Here is a 12,508-nt window from a genome sequence, read left to right on the forward strand (position 1 = left end):
GCATTTCACGCCGAAGATTACGGATGATTTGTCGCTTGAAACAATGAAGCACGCGGTGCAAACATTCAACAGTTTAATGACACACTCAGGCTCTATGGTGTTGCCCTAAGTACTGGTTAATTGGTTATATCTCTCTAAGCCAACAAAATCATTTTCAAGTTAAGTAGACGGAACGTACGTGTAACCAGTGGCAGAGCCACAATGGGGCAGTGGGGGCTGTTGCCTCCACTCACCCACCCAATATATAATATATATATATATACCAAACATTAACTAAAGGTTGCTTTGGTTTAGATGGCAAAACTATTGGTGTAATACATAATGGTCCATAGTTTGAAACCTGCAGTGTTGAATTTGGTTTTTCAATTTTTAAATAGCTTTCATTTTTTAATATTATTAGTGAGATCATTTTTTAATATTATTAGTGAGATGAATGAATTTTTGTTTTTGGAATTTTTTTAATATTAATAGTGATAATTCTAATTGGATTTTTTATTTGTAACATTGTGATTTCTTCTCTTTTTTCTTTTTTAATATTAATAGTTAGATGAGTGATTTATAATGTGTTTTCCATTCAAACTATTTTATCTAATTAATTATGTTTTATATTTTATTTTAAATATTTTTTTATCTTGATGTATTTTGATTTTTCATCTCTAGTCAACAATATTTATGACTTGGTTTCTAAGTGTTTCATTTTTTTTAAAATATCGCGCTTGTTAGTTTTAATATTTTTCCCCCACTGAAGAATATTTCTGGATCCACCACTGCGTGTAACTGCGGATTGTGGAACTTGAACGGCATACCATGTGCACATGCGATTGCAGCATGCAATTACCGAGGGGAAGGATTTTCCCCATTAGTGCCAGAAGTTTTCCCCGTACAGAACTACATGAACTGTTACGCCGGAAACTTCTACCCAGTGGACGAAAGAACTCAGTGGACCAGTTCAGTTACATGCCTTCCGCCAATTTCCGCTAGGTCATGAAATCAACGAGGCCAACGGCGAACACGTAGGTTTCCAAATGAAATGGACTTTGGTAAAAATCGAAGTACAAAATGTAAGGATTTTCGGAGGACAACCAATTCTTCCGTGCACTGTCCAACTTTGAATCATTAATAAAATAATACTTTGTTTCTATTTATAATTATCCAAATTTTTCATATAATTTGTAATTACTCTTAAATCATTACTCATAATCATTGCTATTTACTTTCAATCAAAACAACCTAATTATTGCTAAATCATATTTATTATTATTACCTTACTCCATTTATTTTCGCAAACAAAATTGTTAAAAAAAAAAAAAAAAAGAAGAAGAAGAAGAAGAAGATTCGGACTACTGGTGTCCGAATTCCACTCCACAGAAAGTCGGAGTACGTCGGATTTCCTTCTCCAGTATCCAATTTCACATGCACGAATTTTTCGTATCCACTGATCCCAAAAACACCATTTTTGTAATTTAGTTTATGATTCACCGAAGTCTGAATTTGATGTTTATGCACTTAACATTAAAGTAGGAATTATGAAGTCCGACTTTGATGTTTTTTTCAATCGTGGTGCGGCACACATAGCACTGTGCGCCCCGCGCATCCCAAAACGATGTCATTTTGGTAAGTTATGTAGGGAGTTGACGTGATTATGTGTATTTGTTTATACAATTATGTGTATTTGTTTATACAATTATGTACATTTTTTTATACAATTATGTACTTTTTTTTATACAATTATGTACATCCGAAACATGAAATTTATGTGTATTATGTTAAGAGTTTATGTGTATTATGTTAAAAATTTATGTATATTATGTATTATGATAGATTATGCTTAATATCTTTTTTAAAAATGTGTGTATTTTGTTATACAATTATGTACATTCATGTATACAATTATGTGTATTCTAGTATAAAATTATGTACATTTTTTAACCTGAGATTTAAAAAAAAAAAAAAATTAACCGCCAGCACGGGTAGCGAAATTTCAAAAAAATAAATAAATCTAAAACAACGTCGTTTTGTATCAAGGCGCATAATGCAATACGCGTCCTAGTGCACGATATAAATTGCCCTTTTTTTCGTGTAAATTTTCTCAAATGTACTACACTAATATACACAAATATTTTTTGAATGCTAATATACACAAATATACTACACTACGAATTAATTTTTTCCAAACAAAAATAATATATCACAAATCTATTCTACCAGCCAAATGTTTATAACAAATCTATTACTTCAACATTATAAAAAAAAATTAAATATTTTCGTTCTTACCTGGTTAGAATGTGTTGAAGATGAAGATCTGAAGAGATGTATCCTAGAATATGAAGATCTGAAGAGATGTATCCTAGAATATGAAGATGAAGATAAAGATTATTCATGACATTGAGCCGAAACTAATATTTGTTCATGATAGCATGCACTTCTATTATATTTTAAAATACTTGGAATATTTACCTTTGTTTGCCTGAAGATGTGGAGGGAGAGAGAGATATTCTGAAGATGAAGATGTGGGTGTGTGTGGGTTTAGGAAGAAGTATGAAATAAATTATAGAGAGAAAAGTAAATATTGGTAGATGAGAAGTTGTATTGGTAAATGAGAAAGTTTGAATACTGGGGTATGCGGTAAAAGTTAAGGCTGAAAAAGTGGGTTTAATGCTGCTAAAGTTAAGAGCATCCACACTAGTGGATAATATGGGGATAATGTCATAACAATTATGTTGGGTGGGGTTAATAGCAAATGTGGAGTGGAGTTATTTGAGGAGATATTTGTCCTGCAAAACACAAAATAATGTCAGAAAAAAAATAAAAAAAAATAACAACACAGATGCTGTGCGCGTTTGCGCACAGCCAAGTGCCACACGGGCGCGTGCACTACACGCGCCCGTGTGGCGCGTCAGGCGCGCTGACAGCGCTGTCAGCGCGCCTGACAAAGGCTTTATTTTTATTTTTATTTGTTTTTAAAATCAGTTTTCTATTATTTTTTTTTCTTTTTTTCTCTCCCCTCCCACATTCTCTTTCCTAATCACTCTTACATTATCCCCTCATTCTTCCCAATTGATGTGGATGCTCTAAGGCTGCTCCAGAGTCACGGATTTTTTGCAAATGTGTTCTGCAAAAGTGTTCAAATGGGTGGTTCACGAAATACTTTTTTTTTTTTTAGGAATTCGGTATAGAGGAGTCCGACTCTCCTTGTTTCTTTGGAACCAATGCACCATGCAAGTAATTTTGGTGTCCATAAACAATCATCTTCCCACCCGCCAAAATCACCCGAAGTCGATATCACCACCGCCCCACCACAAGGATTCCTATACAATATGTTATATGTGTAATTGTAATAACATAATCAGACTAGAACAAGAATTACAAGTATACAACGATTTTGTAGGGTGGGCTGAGCAGAAAGAGCTTTCCGGCAGGGTTTGTTTTCGGCACAGCCATCTCGGCTTACCAAGTCGAAGGTGCCACTGACATTCATAAGTATGGTCGTGGACCTAGTATTTGGAACACTTTCATTAAAACTCCTGGTAATAAATATATTCTTTTAATTTGTTCTCTGATATAGTTTTAGTAATACAATTCACTGCTGGAAATTTCGCTATTTCCGTCCAACATTTCCGTCCAACATTTCCGTCCAACAATAATGTTGGTCGGTAATTTACAAAAAATTACAACTTTTCATCGCAAATAGGTGTAGACGGAAAGTTGAACGGAATTTCCGTCCAACTCTCACGTGTTAGACGGAAGTTCCGACCGACAATAAATATTACACGAAAATTCTAACCAACGATTACACGTTGGACAGAAAACCAAACTGACTCGGTAAAATATAAAATAATAAGTATTATTAAATACCGTCCAACATTGTTATTGGACGGAAATTGGAATATTTAAGTCTCCACCCAACTCATACTTACAATATTTTAGAAATCTTTTGGTGGTCGAAAATTGAGATTTCACAAAATTTCGCTCAAACGCTAAAGCCTTTGGCGAGACTCAGTTCTGCTCCCACCTCTTCCTGCTGCTCAGACATGCCGTTCCCGCACCAAATCCGTCGCCAAAAGCCGCCGTTTCCCACCGTTTCTCCACCAACTCTGTCTTCGTCGCCTGAGGTCGTCGCCAACAGCACCGCACGCCACACCTGGGTCTCCGTCGTCGCTGTCCGCAGGTTCTATTACTCTAAATCCTAAACCCTAATCTCTAAATTCCTAATTTCATTTATCCCAAAATCCTAATTTCATTAAGCTCTAAATTACTAAGCAATTTCTTAAATCTTTGGAGCTTTTGCAAAATTATACAACTTTTTTATTGTTAATTATTTTTGTGATTCAAATTCTATTGCACAGCTCTTAGTTGATAAAATTTAATTCAGGAGTAAAGGACTGGGAGAAGGCCCTATATGTCTTTTCTTTATACACTTTGTCCTTTTACTGTTTGTCTTAATTTGTGAAATCAATTTAAGTTCATATTATGTTTGTCCTTTAGGTTGTAACAGCTCCTGTGTCCACTTTAAATGCTATTGTTGTTGAAGCATACAAGAAGTACATACTGGTTTTACTCATTCACCTTGGGCAGGTATGCTTCCTTCCTTACATTCTTTGAATGTTTTGTTAATTAGCAAAATCAACACAATCATGTTGCTTTGTGTTTGAAATGTTATTGGTCACTTTTTTGAAGATCTGTTTGATTTTGGGATATTGCACACTTGCAGTTTATGAGTGTGTAAGCCAGCTCTAAGTGGGTTCTTTAATCTTTTATTAGCTTGATAGTTGATATACATTATACGTTTTTTAGTTTCTTCTTACACATCTAAATGTTCTTAGCTTCCTGTGTTTATATTTGAGTTCTTAGGTTCATTTTGTTGAATACAGTGTTCCAATTAATTTTAAAGAACTCATCTAAATGTTCTCATATTGCTTTGATGATCGTAATGTTATTTCATTTCATTTATGAGTACACTGCTGTTAAAAGAGTATCTTAGTTAAGCATATTTTAGATTGATAATGTTCGTAATGTTCTAATTAATTTCCCCTATGTAGTGTATCAAATCCTCTGTGCAGTTCTTAAGTGCATGACAAAAAAGTCGGTATACATTAGCTTGATAGTTGATATACATTAAAGTGTAATCTTTGATCTTTTATTAGCTTCTCGGTATTTGCGTCAACTCGGACCGCTGCCCCTCTGCCTCTGCCTTACATTTGCTGAGAAGTTCACCTGCACTTAAGAACTGCACAGAGGTGCACTTAAGAAGTTCACCTTGCTGAGAAGTTCACCTGCATTTTTCCTATGTAGTGTATCAAATCCTTATGTTGTGTATCAAATCCTCTGTGCAGTTCTTAAGTGTATCAACACCTGCTGCTGCCACTTCCGCCATCTATCACTACTATTTCAAACCCCTGGCGCGGTGGTGCCACTGTGCTGCATGTCTCTTTAGGCCATCAAAGATTGGAGGTTTTTTTATATAAAAAAAAATTGAAATGCAGTTGACAGGATAATAGGGCTGGCACCCGACCCGGATCACAAATGGGCATTGACTCAGCATCACATGGGAACCCAACGGGCAGAACTCCAACGGTCAGGAATTCCAACAGGTGCCACTTTACTACGATTGAAGCCAGCATTGAAGTCCCCATTGATGAGAGAGAGTGAAAGGCTAGGCTCCCCATTTATATCCCATGTTGTTACCGTTAGGACTCTAAGTATAAATGGGGCTCCCCTCAGCTATCAATGACACACTGTACTTTCTATACTGAGACAAAAGGCAATACAACTATTGTTACTCTCTTATAGCATTATTATATTATTATTACCGGTAACGTTATTACCGTCATTGGTGCTTTCATTGAGATCCTCGACGTGGGAGGTGGCCTTACGACTTTTGACGATCATGTCGTCCACGTATGCTTCCATGTTTCGTCCCAGTACTGTCTTGAACAGCTTTGCCACCATACGGGTGTATGTGGCCACGGCATTCTTCAGTCCGAATGGCATGACCACGTAGCAGAATATCCCCTCGGGAGTGGTGAAAGCGGTCTTCTCTGTGTCCTCCTCATGCATGGATATCTGATGGTACCCACGGAAGGCGTCCATGAAGCTCATGAGTTCACATCCTGCCGTCTCATCCACCAATTGATCTATATTGGGTAGTGGAAAGCGGTCCATGGGGCATGCCCTATTCAGGTCCGTGTAGTCCACGCACATCCTCCATGTTGATCCTTTGGGAGCCAAGACTACGTTGCTCAGCCACTGTGGGTAGTAAATCTCCTTGATGTGTCCTACGTTGAGTAATGCGGTCACCTCCTTTTTTCACGAACTCTCTTCGTTCTGCCGACATATACCTTTTTCGCTGATGCACTGGTTTCCCGCTGGGATCGACTGCGAGCTTGTGGGTTATGATCCTTCGATCTATACCCGGCATGTCCTCTGGCCCCCATGCGAACACCGTGTGAGAACGGCGGATTACATCCACTATCTGGGCCCTTAGCTCTGGGCTTAAGCCTGTGCCGATCTTCACCACTCGGTCTGGTCTGGATGGATCCAGAACTATATCTTCCGTCTCTGACACGGGCTCGGCGCGGGGCCAGGCCTCTTCTTCTTTGAAAATTTTCTCCGCGATCGTGTGGACCTGTAGGTCCTTACTGCCAATCTTCTTGCATGCCTTCACGTAGCAACTGCGGGCTGCCCGTCGATCACCTCTGACGACTCCTATTCCATTCGGAGTGGGGAACTTCATACACAAGTGTTCCACTGATACTATGGCCTTGAGGTCTTCCAGTGCCGGCCTCCCGAGTATGATGTTGTGCGCGCAGGTGAGTCTTACCACGATGAACTCCATGTCCAGCTTTGGAATGTTGGGGCTCGTGCCTATTTCCACGGGCAGGGTCACCGACCCTTCTGTTTCCACCGAATCCCCAGTAAACCCAGAGAGTGGAGTTCGTACCTCTTTGAGCTGGCTTCTAGGTAGCTCTAACTTGGTGAAAGCGTCATAGTACATCACATTAACCGAGCTTCCCGTGTCGACCAAGATGCGATGTACGATCGTGTCATTGATATCCATCTTGATCACAAGTGCATCGCGATGGGGTAAGGGGCCCTCGGGGAGGTCCTCGTCAGAGAAAGTGATGGCCTCCCGCCTCTGCTTCTTTCCTTTGGGAAGACTTACCACTTCTCCCACGTACAACTGTCTGCTCCACTTCTTCCTCTCTGTGGGTGTGTCGCCCCCTGCAGGTCCACCATAGATAAAGTGTATGGTGTGCTTCTTTTGTCGCCTGGGCGCCACCTCGGTTTCCTTTTCGCTATCATCCTGCTCAGATATTTGGTCATGTTCTCTTTTCTTGGCGTTCGAGGTGGACGGCTCGGCGCCATCCTCTTTCCTCTAGACATTTTTTGGTGGATTTTTTGATGGATCGCGCTGCGGCTGTTGCTGCTGCTTGGATCGCTTGACGAAATGCCGGAAGTAGCCCTGCTGGATGAGTTCTTCTACTTGTCTCTTCAGCACGTTACATTCATCCGTGTCGTGCCCGGGTTGCCTATGGAACCTGCAGTACTTTGCTTGGTCTCCTTTTGGGGAGACCTTCATGCACTCTGGTGGGAACTCGACTATTCCCATCTCCTCAGCCTGTTTTAGGATGACGCTGACGGGATGGGTAAGAGGAGTTAGGTTACGCAGGGGAACCAGGCGAGGCCGTTCATGGTCCCGGCCTTTCCCTGCGGCCGGGTGGTTCGAACGCATTGCTTGGCTGGACGGACCAGCTTTCCCAGGTTTCCCGTTTTTCCTGCCGTCCTCCTCATCTTTCTTTTTCCTGTCGACGTCCTCTGCATCGGCATAGCGGCTAGCCGTCCTCATCAAATCTTCGTAAGAACGGGGGTGGTGGGCGTTCAGCTGCTTGTGAAAATACCCCGATCTCAAGGCGTGGATGAATATCGGGATCGCCGCCTTGGAGTCGAAGTCGTAGACATTATTGACTTCCTTTTTCCACTTGATCAGGAAGTCTTTGAGGCTCTCGCCTCTATCTTGCTTTACCACACAGAGGTGAGAGAACGGTTTCTTACGCTGTATGCTACCCGAGAAGTACGTTAGGAAGCTTTTGGACAACTCTCCGAAGTTTTGGATCGACCCGTCCGGGATGGTGTTGAACCAATCTTGGGCCGTTCCATCCAGGGTGGACAAAAATGCTCGGCACATGATGGCGTCCCCTGCCCCAATCATTACCATAGCGGCCTTGTACCTAGTCATGTGGACACGTGGGTCCGTGGCCCCCGTGTACGCCTTGATGGCGGGTAACCTGAAGTCCCTCGGCAGAGGTACGTCCATGATACTTGGTGAGAATGGTGCTGCCATTCGTACCTCAGGTTCCGGGGACTGCTCCCGTGCCTCCACCCTTCTTGCTAGCTCCTCGGTCCTTCTTTGCAGCCTTTCGACTAGGGCCGACTCGTCAGGGTGCCGGCGCGGGGCCGGATGCCGCTCCTACATGTGTGGGGCTAGTTCATCGGCGCGCTGTCCATCTGAGTGTTGACGCGGAGCTGGTTCCTCGACGTTTCGTCCCTGTAGGTGTCGGTGTGGAACTCGCTCACCAACGCGTCGTTCGCCCGCCGAGTGCCGACGCGGAGCCGGTTCATCGACGCGTCGCTCCGCCGAGTACCGACGCGGGGCCGGTTCATCGAAGCGTCGCTCATCCAAGTGTCGACGCGGGGCCGACTCGTCATCGTGCCGGCGTGGGGCCGGCCCACGAGACTCACCCTTCCTTTCTGTGGGCGATCTTTCAGCTTCTCTTTCCTCGTGTCGGCGAGGGCCTCTAGCGGAAGACCCCTCGGCACGCGATTCCGGCCTTTGCCGAGCGGGCGTCCCGTGTCCCAACCGTTCTAAGGCAGAGCGGGAGGGCCTAGGTTGCCGTCCGGCCGGTCCGCTTCTTTGGGTGCTCTCTCCCGGGCCTCCAGTCCTAGTGCAACGCCCTGCGTCCCTCGCGGCACGGGTTGCGTCCTGGGCATTCACTCTCCGTGGGGATTCTACCTCTATTTCCCGAGGCCGCGGCGGGGGAACTTGGCCTTGCAGTCCCACCGCCACTAGGTTTAGTGCCGCCGTCATTGCTTGCTGAATGGTTGCTTGGAGGCTCATGACTTGGTTCGCCCCTCCATTGTGGGGTTGGTCTCGGAGGTCTCCTCCATTGTTGAGTTGGTCTCGAAGGTCTCCTCCATTGTTGAGTTGATCTTGAAGGTCCCCGGGCCTCCCGTTGTTGAGATGTTCTCGGAGGTCCCCTCCGCGATTGTTGGTGAGTAGGTCACGGAGGTCACCTGAGGCGTTGCCATTGTTCACGTTGCGAGAACCGTGGGAGCTGCGGGACGCCATTCTTTCAAGCCTGCTGTTGAAAGAGAAAGAGTTGTGTTGTACCTTGCTTGAGTATTGGACTCAGGCTCTCAATGAAAGCACCAATGACTTGAGTACAAAAACTGCCTGTCAGGAAAAGAGCGTGTCAAAAAAAAAAAAAGAAAAAAAAAGAAAAAAAAGAAAAAGAGGCCGAGGCACACGCCTCGGCCAAGCGGCCGAGGCGCATGCCTCGCCTCAGCCCCGATCAAAAAAAAAAAAAAAAAAGGCCGAGGCACACGCCTCGGCCAAGTGGCCGAGGCACACACCTCGGCCCCGAAAAAAAAAATGGGAGCAAGTATATTCATACATACATAAATACGTTGTAAAACAAATTGCAAAATAATAATGACAGCGACGACTTACAGAACTGTGGCAAAAAGTTGTTGAAGAAGTGCTCTCAAATTGCTCAGAGAGACAGGGGTTTATATTAGAGAGGAGCTTGAGATAAAAAAGTTAAGTGAAGCAGGAAAGGATTGGGAAAGCACAAATCAGGGATTTGGAAGGCAAGTTAGGGATTTGGAAAACAAAACCAAATATCCTAAATTAAGCAGAATTCTACACAGGATCAAATAAAATATCCTAAATCAAGAGAATTCTACACAAGATCAAAATAGATTCAGCTTTACTCCCAAGTCAACTCAAACACATCCGTTGACTCATGAGTAGGGGGGACTGGTGACAGGATAATAGGGCTGGCACCCGACCCGGATCACAAATGGGCATTGACTCAGCATCACATGGGAACCCAACGGGCAGAACTCCAACGGTCAGGAATTCCAACTGGTGTCACTTTACTACCATTGAAGCCAGCATTGAAGTCCCCATTGATGAGAGAGAGAGTTAAAGGCTAGGCTCCCCATTTATATCCCATGTTGTTACCGTTAGGACTCTAAGTATAAATGGGGCTCCCCTCAGCTAGCAATGACACACTGTACTTTCTATATTGAGACAAAAGGCAATACAACTATTGTTACTCTCTTATAGCATTATTATATTATTATTACCGGTAACGTTATTACCGTCAGCAGTATTTGAAATCTTGTGGTAATTTTCCTAATTTTCTTGCAGACTGCAATTTCTGCTAGTTTTTCCTGTTGGTTTGTGTATACAGGTCTATGTAAAGTCAGCATAGAGGCTCTTGAACATTTTAGAAAGGTAAGTTAATAATAACTCTGAATTTAGTTTGTCACATTCAAGTTATTGGCTTCATATCTCCTCTAAGCTTATCTTCTGAATGAACCTTAGGAGCAATTAAGGGAGATAGTATTGTTACTCAGTATCCACAAGAACAATCATTGCATTAATGTGTGTATGTTAAGGTGATAGGGTGAAATTCAGGTGCATTCATATCTACATTGTTTCACATTCATATCTGCTTTGCTTTTGTTGTGAACAGGAGTATTTTCTAATGAGTAATGACATTGTCTTGATCTGATTTCTTACTTGAGCTCAATCTTCACTTTATCTTATAATTCTGAATATGCATATACAGTTTCCAAATGTTAGTTCAGAGGCTTTACTTAAGATGGTGTTTTGCGCACTTTTGCAAGTCCATTATAATGTCAGTCTGATGAATTTATTTATTTATTTTCACCTTTTTCTATATTCCAGGATACCATGGTAGTTTGCCACTTTCATGTTTAACAAAGGTTGAGAATACCATGATAGTTTGCCACTTTCATGTTTTCTTAAATCATGGAGCATGATCTTCAAATGCAGCATTGATGGTAGAAATTCAACAAATGAGGGAAGAAAACAAAATGATGAAACACAAGCCCCTCCTGATGAAGATTAAGTATTTTATGTTTTTATGACTTCTTTTGTGTATGGCAATAATGCATTGCTTAAATGTTTATGAACACAATACTATCTTTTTGTTGTAAATATTTTTGATATTTAAATAAATTTTCATTTTGAATTTAGATTGTGTACATTAATTTGTTGATGATATAGAATTTACTGACAACAAGTAAAACAAAATTATAGCAAGATCAAAATAATAAAAATAATTTATATAAATATAGATTTTTCTACCAACTGTTGGTCACAATTTCCGACCAACCGTTGGAAGGAATTTTGGATATTAAAGCGTATGAGTTTTCCGACGAACGGTTAGTCGGTATTTCCGTCCAACGGGTCAAAGTTGGACGAAAATTTCCATTCTAAAATGGTGGGTTAACATCCGGAATTTCTATCCAACTTTGACCGGTTGGACGGAATTTCTGTCCAACATCTGATGTTGGACGGTATTACCGGTGTTCAATTTTCCGGGATCACGTTTTGGTCAGAATGTTGGACGGAAACCCGTTTTCCGACCAATAACTCTCGTTTTCCGTCTAATTTCTGTTGGACGGAAATAGCGAAATTTCCAGCAGTGATTTATTGCTTTCTGATTGTAGTAATTATTTCAATGAAACTAAAGCATGTGATTTGATTTTGTACAGGACTTGAGCCTAATAATGCCACGGGAGATGTGGCTGTGGATCAGTACCATCATTACAAAGTACTTATGACAGATTAGATTGCAATGTGTTTTATTTTTTATTTCCTTACTTGTTTCATAACATAAGATGGTGTATTACAGATAACAAGTTTTTATTTTTGAACTGCCAAATATTTTTATGTTTGCTTTGACCTATCAAAAGTATTCTGCCAGTTCTTAAGCTTCTATGATAATAATATTATTATTGTATGGACACAGAAAGATATTGATCTGCTGGTGAAGCTGAACTTTGATGCCTACCGTTTCTCAATCTCATGGACCAGGATATTCCGAAGTATGGGTTTTTTTTTTTAAAAAAAAAAATACATTTTAACCAATAAATATAATTTGTATATGCATTTGTGTATGTAATTTAATTTGCACTCATTCATTAATATTTGATTATAGATGGAACTGGCAAGGTAAATTGGAAAGGAGTTGACCAGTGCCGTTTTTTAGTTTTTTGTGGCCCTGTGCTCCTAAATAAATGAGGCCCTACGGTCTCTATCAAAAGTATAAGCGCAATATTTAAAATCAATATCGTTAAATATATGATTTTTATTTATATATGATTTTCAATATAAAGAAGAAAAATTCAAACAACTTTATTTATTATAAATAAAATTCTAACATAATGCAAATTAGAGATCTTTTATTTAAAA

General features: G+C 41.1%; 2 long non-coding RNA genes across 4 annotated transcripts; both read left to right on the forward strand.

Annotated features, from left to right (window-relative positions):
• The first annotated feature begins 3,948 nt into the window (after positions 1-3,948).
• LOC109168879 lies at positions 3,949-11,228 on the forward strand. 3 transcript variants are annotated; one of them, XR_002052130.1, is made up of 4 exons: positions 3,949-4,168; positions 4,486-4,575; positions 10,433-10,519; positions 10,976-11,228. It is a non-coding gene; the product is annotated as an uncharacterized LOC109168879 (long non-coding RNA). The 3 variants fall into 3 exon arrangements; XR_002052128.1 differs by lacking the exons at positions 10,433-10,519; positions 10,976-11,228 and adding exons at positions 5,145-5,237; positions 5,334-5,523; XR_002052129.1 differs by lacking the exons at positions 10,433-10,519; positions 10,976-11,228 and adding an exon at positions 5,334-5,523.
• Positions 11,229-11,825: 597 nt separating this feature from the next.
• Positions 11,826-12,287, forward strand: LOC109168878. The gene is made up of 3 exons (XR_002052127.1): positions 11,826-11,867; positions 12,070-12,141; positions 12,255-12,287. It is a non-coding gene; the product is annotated as an uncharacterized LOC109168878 (long non-coding RNA).
• Positions 12,288-12,508: the final 221 nt, after the last annotated feature.

The sequence above is a fragment of the Ipomoea nil genome, unplaced genomic scaffold (assembly GCF_001879475.1).
Source record: "Ipomoea nil cultivar Tokyo-kokei standard unplaced genomic scaffold, Asagao_1.1 scaffold3231, whole genome shotgun sequence".
Lineage (NCBI taxonomy): Eukaryota > Viridiplantae > Streptophyta > Magnoliopsida > Solanales > Convolvulaceae > Ipomoea > Ipomoea nil.